This window comes from Gastrolobium bilobum, unplaced genomic scaffold (assembly GCF_033153095.1).
Source record: "Gastrolobium bilobum isolate Gb01-03AN ecotype WA unplaced genomic scaffold, APGP_CSIRO_Gbil_v1 utg14708, whole genome shotgun sequence".
In the NCBI taxonomy this organism is placed as follows: Eukaryota; Viridiplantae; Streptophyta; class Magnoliopsida; order Fabales; family Fabaceae; genus Gastrolobium; species Gastrolobium bilobum.
Window position 1 is genome coordinate 269,523 of NW_026898255.1, and position 9,868 is coordinate 279,390.

Sequence of the window (9,868 nt, forward strand, 5' to 3'; positions counted from 1 at the left end):
GATCAGCAAGATAGTTGGTCTGGTGCTGAGGTGTTTGAGTGATTTAAGGAGACCGGAGGGTAGGTACCTGCAAAGCACTCCGACACTCAAGTCAGTTCAATATTCAAGGAGTTCAAGTTATGATGGATAGATCATCCTACTTGGGCTGAATGACTCTGTATTTATAGTGGAGGGGTCTCTTTCTTATGCCGCCTTTGTATGGCGATGTTCACTCTTATTGGCCGAGAAAGATAGCCTTCGCAGGCTACATTGTGAGCGAGATGCCTATAGTCAATTTAGGCCCTTGTAGATGTCATAGCAAACAGGTGTTATTGTTTAGTCATTGGTTCATGCAGTGATCAAGTTGTTCTAAACAGTGATCTCGCCATGTTTACTTGCCTGAGCTGCTGGTAGCATGTGTCAAGAGGACACGAGATACTTCAAATTACGTAGGATAAATGTGTTCTTTCCATGGATAACAATGATTTTTGGGCTTGTTGGGTCTTTCTTAGGTTGGGCCTTTATCTCACATAAGTTAGGTCTAGATGACAAACTTTTTGTTTTATATACAACATTTCAAAGTAGTTAGATTTTTATTCATTGTCTCAGAATGTGTTTATTCTTAAGATTAACATACACCTTTCCTGTTTCAGAAATTGAGTCATTTAAACAATTGGATGAAGAGCATAGCAGCAGTGACTCTAATTCTGGTTGGAGTAGGTGTCAGAGGATATTGGATGCTGAAAAAAAAAAATTAAAGGTAAAGGACACAGGAAAGAGGAAGAAAACTCGGGTTGATGGGGATGAAAGTGATGATTCATTGGCTTCAGATGCTTCCACGAGTAAGATTCCTTATAACAAGGGCCATAGTCATGGCAAAGTCTCAAAGGAAGAGAAAACAAAAAGTAAGTCTTCTTCTAAAAATACTAAATAGCTAGTTATAATAAATTTAAATACTAGGATGAATGGTCCCTTTTTTGGATCTTTCCGGAATTTAAAACCTTATGATAAGACCTCTTTTATTTGATGAATTGATATGTTCAATAAATATTGTGCTGGCTCACACTCGGTTGAGCCTGGTACTGTTGATGAAGGTCTAGGTTGAGGGATGTTCCGCGAGATATCTAGTGCGATGGCAAGATGATCAACAAGATAGTTGGTCTATTGCGGAGGTCTTTGAGTGATTTGAGGAGACCAGAGGTAGATGTCTGCAAGACACTCCAACGCTTAAGTCAGTTCAATATTCAAGAAGTTCAAGTTATGATGGATAGATCATCCTACTTGGGCTGAATGACTCCGTATTTATAATGGAGGGATGTCTTGCTTATGTCGTCTTTGTATGGTGGTGTTCACTCTTATTGGCCGAGAAAGATAGCTTTTGCAGGCTACATTGCGGGCAAAATGCCTATAATCAAGTTAAGCCCTTCTAGATGTCATAGCAAACAGGATTGTCGTTTAGTCATTGATTCATGCATGATCAAGTTGTTCTAAGCAATGATCTCGCCATGTTCACTTGCGTGAGTTGCTGGGAGCATGTGTCAGGAGCACACGAGATACTTCAAGTTACGTAGGATAAATGTGTTCTTTTCATGATTAAACAATGATTTTTGGGCTTGTCGGGTCTTTCTTAGGCCTTTATCTCACATAAGTTAGATCTAGATGACAAACTTTTTGTTTTATATACAACATTTCAAAGTAGCTAGATTTTTATTCATTGTCTCAGAATGTGTTTTTTCTTAAGATTAACATACACCTTTCCTGTTTCAGAAATTGAGTCGTTTGAACAATTGGATGAAGAGCATAGCAGTAGTGACTCTGATTCTGGTTGGAGTAGGTGTCAGAGGATACTGGATGCTGAAAAAACAATAAAATCAAAGGTAAAGGACACAAGAAAGAAGAAGAAAACTTGGGTTGATGGGGATGAAAGTGATGATTCATTGGCTTCAGATGCTTCCACGGGTAAGATTCCTTATAACAAGGGCCATAGTCATGGCAAAGTCTCAAAGAAAGAGAAAACACAAAGCAAATCTTCTTCTAAGAATTCTCACAATGAGGAGCAGGAAATTGGGAATAGCATAAGAAAAAAATCATGAAAATGTTCATTGCATATTATGCTAAAAGAAGATAATTAGGTTAGATAGAAAAATAGAAAGTTTTTGTAAGTTTAGAATCTTTTTTTTTTTTACTTTTTTAAGGATCTTTATTAAGGATATTGTTTTTAGCAAGTTTTTTGACTTTAGAATATTTCATTAGGATTTTGAATATTTGGGCTATCAAAGCTCTCATGAGGTGACATGTGTTATTTTCATTGTTATAATGATTAAACTATAGAAATTATTATTTAACCAGATCTGTGTTGAACAAAATAGTTAAAAATATTATAGATAGAGCTAATTCTAATTTTTTAAAATGGATAATATTATAATTAAATTTAATCACTTATATCCTTCTTTTTACTCTATTAACCAAATTACCAGAAAATTATATTTGAACTGCATCCTTAGATCTTTCATAGTTTGATTTTTATTTTATTTTTAAAAAAAATCTAAGAAAATACATTATGCATGATAAAAATCGACAAGATATAAGTGGGAACAGTAACCAATGTGCCACGTTTTTGGTATTTATATACCAAATTGTCACGCAAACAGTAAAATTTAACTCGTTGAAGTTTGCTACGACTGATAGCGAACTTGGTAGCAAATGATTTCTTGACACGTGGCACACTTTCGTAGGAAAAGTCGACTGCCACGTATCCAAATTTGCTACGACTGGTAACGAACTTGGTAGCCAATAATTTCGTGACACGTGGCACACTTACGCAGGTAAAGCTGACTGTACTGGTAGCGAACTTGGTGTACTATGTGGTACAAATGTACAATCTCGTTGTCCGATAAGAATTAATGTACCAATCACAATAAAAAAAAGAAAACGAAAGAAAATTGCTATTTAATTAATGTACCAATCACAATTAGTATACCAATGGGATTAACTTTTGATTGTACCAATCACGATTAATGTACCAGTCATAACTTTTAATTTGAATACCCAATCAATGTACCAATCACATGTATAGAATCTGAATTGTTTAAAAACATGAGCCTAATTATTGTTTCGCAAAGCTTGCTTAAATTTTAAGAAGGATGGTAAATTAAGAAGTGTAAAATAATACTACTCTTTTCTTTATACGGGGGCCTTATTTAAATGAAGAACATGCATACTAAATCCTAATGGAAAAATGAAGCCAAATATCTTAAATGGATTTTTTATGGTTTATTTTTTTATCATTTATTCTTCTGTGTTTTTTTTTTTTTTTTTATCACTTATCTCTCTATGATTTTTTTCATTCAAACCCACTCTTAATACCATAAAAAATTGAACGAACCTCCTAATTTTACCCGTTTTTCCTATGTCATAAGCTAACCTGTCAAAAATCTTGACCACCAACAATAAATGACCTTTTTGTCTAATAGCTCCAACAGCAAATACTATAATCTCTTAGCTTTGACTTATTTCTAGCATCTGCAAAAATGGGAAAATAGACATTTCCTTAACATCTTGCTGCTTCTATTTTTATTATTTTATAAATAAATCAAAGCATTTGGAACATATACAAATTACAAGAATACAAACACAGGATTGCGGCTAAAAATACTTTTCATGCATTGCACACCATATAATTTCGTTATTTATAAATATTCGGTAAAAGTGGAAAATACGTTACATAAAGAAAATTTAGAGAATAAAAGAACTATTTATTATGCCCCTCAAATTCAAATGGCAAATGTAAGAGGAAATAGATACCTCTATTTGACATGAGGTAATATGAAACGATCTTAATCGTCTATTAATTAAATCAATGGTCATGAAGAGCACATTACTATAAAGACTGAGATAATTGATAATATGAGAGGATTCATTTACATTTATCCAATGGATTATGAATATCTTGGAAACAAAAAAGTATGACATATGCATGGTATTCAACCTCGACTATATATGGTCTTCAGCTTGATCACTCAAACCTTAAAATAGGAAACACAGATTCGAACTAAAACAGCAAACCAAGCACCAGAAAAACTTGTGAAAAAAAAAAGTTGGAGAAATCAACTTAAATGAACCCTTCACCTCTAAAGATTCATCTATCAAAGATTCGTTAAAAAAACAAACCATCATTCCCTCCACACATCCATCTAACAAAATATTCCAAAAAAATAAAAAATAAACCTCCAATCCCTCTCAAGAACCATAGATGACATATTCTTAAAACAAAAAACACTTCACAAAAATAAGAAGCCAGAAAAACTACCTACCTCAAAGCTGTAAGGATGAAAATCCCTGGTTGAAAATGCATTGCGCTTAAAAGCAAGTGCAGCAAAAACCTGAAATCAATGTAGGCTACCTCATGGCCTCTCCTTATCGTTAATGCAGATAAAAAGAAGCATAACTAGAAAAACAAACAAGTAATGTGTTGGTACATTAAAAAGGTATAAACTAGTGCCGTTCTCATCAATTAGAGTCATGACAGTGACAGTGTAACACTTACCATCAATAAATGAATAAAATCAAGAGATGCTAAATATAATCTAAATGAGAACAGAGGAAAAAAAGGGGAGGGGGGGGGGGGGGGCATTACTTTGCGTACATTTTCCAATCCAGTTTGTCAAAATTATCACCTAGTTATCAACAATGAAATTATCAGATGGCATTCCCATCATAGAAGAGACATAAAGACAAATACAAAAGAGAGCTTCCCTCTGAAGGGCTACGGCTAACTTGACATCCTCAATTCTAAAAAACCACAAGGGACACTTCGGCAAAAGCATCTGATTAGTAATACGATACTGTTGATCTCAACTAGAGGCAAAAAATTCAAATCTGCACCAACTCCATATCATAGTCTATATATTTGGTCCAGAGAGTTTTGTATTGAATCAAAGCAATATCAAGCCAAGGTTTCATATTTCCATTGTAATGAATGACTGCAGTTTTGTTGATCTCAAGAAAAGGAAAAAGGCAACTGATATAGAATATGAGTACAACATCAGCGTATAGAGGAGTAAGGAGTTAAGCAACAAGCAAAACAAATTTACCATGTTCTGCCAATAATGGTAAGGATCTAAGCATCTTTCTCACTTCCAAGCATAAAGGTTAAATTCACACCGTAAGCCCAAGCACAAGCTTTAGGATTCTCTCCTTGATTAAAGGATGAGATTAATTCAAGTGCCAGGCATATCAGTGGAAAAACCCAAAGTAGATCAATGTATTTTGTTAAGAAAAGAAAGTTAATACAAGGAAAAGTCATCAAAATGTTTTACCAATATTTTTTAATTTGAATCTAGAGTCAACACACATTGTCTTAACCACATCCAAATAATTGAAATTAAGTTCTGTCATTTATCATGATACTCCAATGCAAGCAAGTTCAATCAGTTATAAGTATCAATTAAAAAGAATGCCAGTAAAACTAGGGCCCTTAATATATTGTAATATTTGTTTTCGGGCTTATGCCCTCCCTAATTACCAAAAAAAAAGGGAAAGAAAAGAACCCCAGCAAAAGTAGAACAACACCAGCAGCATAATAATGCTAGAAAGAGAGAGAGACAAAGAAAAGTAAGTAATGACCAATCTGATGTTGTTGGACCTGGATAGTTTTCTTTCATATTCCTCTCTCTTCATCTTTGCCTTAAATTAAATTAAATTGCATGATAATAATTATATAGTTAAGAGGACGAGCCTCAAGCAGTGCTAAAGTTGCTTCTTTGTGATTGAAAGGTCACAGGTTTGAATTGGGGAAATAGTCTCTTTGCAAATATACAAAAATAAGATTGTGAACAAGGATTGTCCTCACTCCATCCTCGCTATTCAGGGTTTAATGGAGAGTGAAGAATAATGATGATATAGTTAAAATCAGTTATTAATCTTTACAGTTCAAGGGAAATCATTTTTCAGAAAAACAAAGAGCAAGCAAATTACTCATTACATCATTACTAATTTCCATTTGCCACTGCAAGCTTTAACAAACCAAAGTGATTTTCACATTAAATTGAGAACAGGAATTCAAAGCAGCTCTGAAATTTGACATTTCAGAGATCTGAAAAATTAAGAAAACAAAGATCACACAACAGGTTAAATTTGAAATACACAAGAGAAAGGCAATTCGCATGCTGGTTAACATTAAAGAAATTCTCAGAGACACAAATGCCAAATTGGGAGCAAGTAGTGGATAGATGGAATGTCTCTAACATCCGTAAAACTTATAGATACAACATACATTATATTATTATAAGCTTCTTGATCAAAACATAATAACAGTTAAGAGACATTAATCTTGAAACGTATTAAATAATTTGATAGGTAAATCACATGAGATTAGTGTACAGCAAATGAAAAGTGCAACCAAGGAGCATACCCCCTGGGCAGAAACAAAATAAAAAAGGCATTTAAGGCTATGCTTTATTCAACTGTCAATTCGTACAGCAACACCAAGCAAAGAGGCAATCCACCAACAGTAGAGGAAGTAACAATCAAAATAAATTCATGGTTTTGACGGAAAAATCCTTAAAGTTAGATGAAAAAAAAATCGTTAGTACATTGAGAACAAAAAGGATAGCTATGTCAAGACTAATGGAAAACTAACTACTGTTATTATTACAATATCAAGATGATCCTAACAATATATGACTTTTAAACAAAACTAAAGTGAGAGTTACCATTGCATAGTCCATCTTCTATTTTAAGAGTAACTATCAAAAGAAATAAAGATTGATTGGTTTTCATCGAAATTCGAAATGACTAAAATGTGTAACTAGGAAGCATATCACCTAGTTTTACTCTTACAACAGGCCTCTAGCAATCATTTCACGAAGAAGTTTCACCGCCTTATCTTTCTCATCTTTATCAAAGAGAGCACGAATAATTACTTCAAAAGTTACAGCGTTAGGCATACAACCATTGTCTTCCATTTTTGATAGCAAGGCCAATGCTTCATCAAACAAACCCTCTTTACAAAGTCCATTGATCATAACAGTATACGTCTGGACATCTAGAAGATAGCCTTTAATCAAAAGATCCTGGAAAACCTCTTGTGCATTTTTAAGTCTTCCACCTTTGCATAATCCATCAACAAGTATAGTGTATGTGTAAATACTTGGCAGAATTCCCTGGTCTTTGATTCTCGTGAATAATGCAATTGCCTTGTCAAGATGATGGTTTTTACATAAAGAGTCCAAAATGGAATTGTAAGTGATTATATTGGCTGGTTGACCTTTGTCATGCATCTCATCAATAAGGTTCCAAACATAAGAGATTCTCCCTGATTTGCACAAACCATCAATAAGAGAACTATAAGTTACCGTATCAGGAATCATATTTTTGCGATGCATTTCGCTAAAGATATTTATGGCTTCATCCACCATTCTATTCTTACAGAATGCATTAATCATGATAGTATAGCTCGAACATCAGGAGTCACTCCCCTTTGAACCATAGTGTTGAATACATATTTTGCATTGTTCACTTCCTTAACTAAGCAATACCCATCCATTAATGTACTATAAGTTACAACATCAGGTTTTACACCTTTTTTTATCATTACAGCTAACACATTTTTAGCTTCATTGACCTTTCCTTCCTTGCATAATGCATCAACCAATATATTAAAGGTATGAGCATTTGGTTTGATGATTTTCAACAGCATTTCGTTAAACAAACCAATCGCTTCTTTCAATCGACCCAGAATGCAAAATCCATAGATAAGAGTATTGTAAGTGACAACATTAGGATGAGTTCTCTTGACAACCATTTCAGAATATAAATCAAATGCATCATTTACAAGTTTATCTTTGCATAAGCTATCAATGATCGTGCTGTACATTACCACGTTAGGCCGAAGAAGTTGCCCTTCAATCTTTCTCAGCAACTGCATGGCCGCTCTTGTTTCTCCTATTTTACATAACCCATTGATCAAGGTCCCATAACTAACTTGGTTCAACTGAAATCCTTGAGCCACCACCTTGTCATGAAAGTGAAGTGCTTTCTTAACCTGACCATTAAGACAGAGACCTTTCATAAGTGTGTTCAAGGTTATGGTATCTGGGTGATAACCCCTCTTGAGAATGTTACACAATACAGAAAAAGCAAAAGTCATTTGACCCATGTGGCAATAACAATTGATCATGATGCTCAGAGTAACAATGTTTGGGGTAATTCCCCTGAATTCCATTTGTCTAGAAAGTGAAATAGCAGTGGGGAAATGCTTAATCTTAACAAGGGATCCCAAAATCTGTCCAAATTCGAAGATGGGTGGAGTAGGACGCATAAGGAGCATGCGATTGAACAAGGAAACAGCATCATCAGGTTTGTCTGTGAATCGAGAATGAGAATGAGAACGAGAGTATAGTCTCATCCTTGTGTTGGAAGGGAACCAAAGAAGGAAAGTGGGGTTTGAAGGAAACCTTAGAATGGAAAACGAAAACATTGACAATGACATTAACATTGTTGTTGGCAGCTACGACTTGTGATGCTGTTAGGGTTTGTTGATGTTGAATGGAAACAGTTTGATATATTGATAGTTCAATGCTTGCACGGTAAAAATGAAATTATATATTGAACCCTTCTATTTTTGTTTGGAAAAAGTTCAAAAAACTATAATTTTTTTCAAGGTTTATCATCTATCATTTAACATGACCACAAAAAGTTTCCTACACACACAACATTTTGTGAGGCCCACAGCAAAAAAAAAAAAAAAACTTCGGCACGCAAAACGAATCTCTATAACATAACACAATCACTTTTCCTACAACATAATTCTTATAAAACCCTTTTTTTCATCTAGTCCACTTATGTGTTTTTAGTTTTTACACACCTTTTTTAACTTTTTGATATAAAAATTGAGAGAAGTGTTTGTTCCTTTGAATGACATAATTTATGTTCTTTTGAATGACATAATTTATGTCTTTTCACTCTCACAAAGTGGTGGGATCCATAACTTTATTTTTTTATGTTCACTCTCTCCCTCCATGTTTTATCTCTTTCTCTCACTTAAAATGACACAATTTTACATCATTTAAACTGAGATACACTTTACCCATAAAAATTTCATAATATAATTTTTTTTATATAACTTTACAGTAAATTATATATTGTTTTATTATAAAACGACAAATAATTACTATTAGAATTCAACTTAAATTAAACTTATTTTATTTTAGAATAAATGTCCTTTTTACTCCTCAACAAATTTTATGATGCCCGCTTTAGTCCCTAGCAAATAAAAAGGTTATTCGTGGTTCCTAAAAAATTCAAAATTGACCCATTTAGTTGAATTTGTGATCCCTCATAAATTCAAAAAAGACCTATATTAATCCCTCAAAAGGACTAAAATGGGTCCACTTTGAATTTCTTAGGGACCACGAATAACCTTTTTTTGCTAGGGATTAAAGTGGGTATCGTAAAATTTGCTGAATACGGAAAATAGTATTTACTCTTTATTTTAACTCAATCCATTCCTTATTTATTTGCATTTTTCCAGATTTTTATATTTTATTTCTGATTTATTTGCTTCTCATATGTGCATATTTACTCATAGCTTTAGCGTAAAGTTAGAGGATACAATATTTCAATAAATCAATCTACTCCTTATTATACTAACATTTTTTTTCCAATATTTTTATTTTTTGTTACTTAATTCTGGCTCACGTTTTTTTCATTTTATTTTTTGAACCCAAAATAAAAATATATTACATATAAATTAATTACTCAAATAATCTTTAATTTTATTTCATAAATTTAATATATTAATACATTTATCAAACTCAAGTCAAGTTAGTTTTATTACAGAAATATAAATTTGTAAGAAAGAAAAATAATAGTTCTAAGTGTTTATTCT

The 9,868-nt window shown here is 33.2% G+C and overlaps 1 pseudogene; it reads right to left on the bottom strand.

Annotated features, from left to right (window-relative positions):
- Window positions 1-6,691: 6,691 nt before the first annotated feature.
- LOC133314261 (putative pentatricopeptide repeat-containing protein At1g12700, mitochondrial) lies at window positions 6,692-8,593 on the bottom strand (annotated as a pseudogene).
- Between the last annotated feature and the right edge of the window lie 1,275 nt (window positions 8,594-9,868).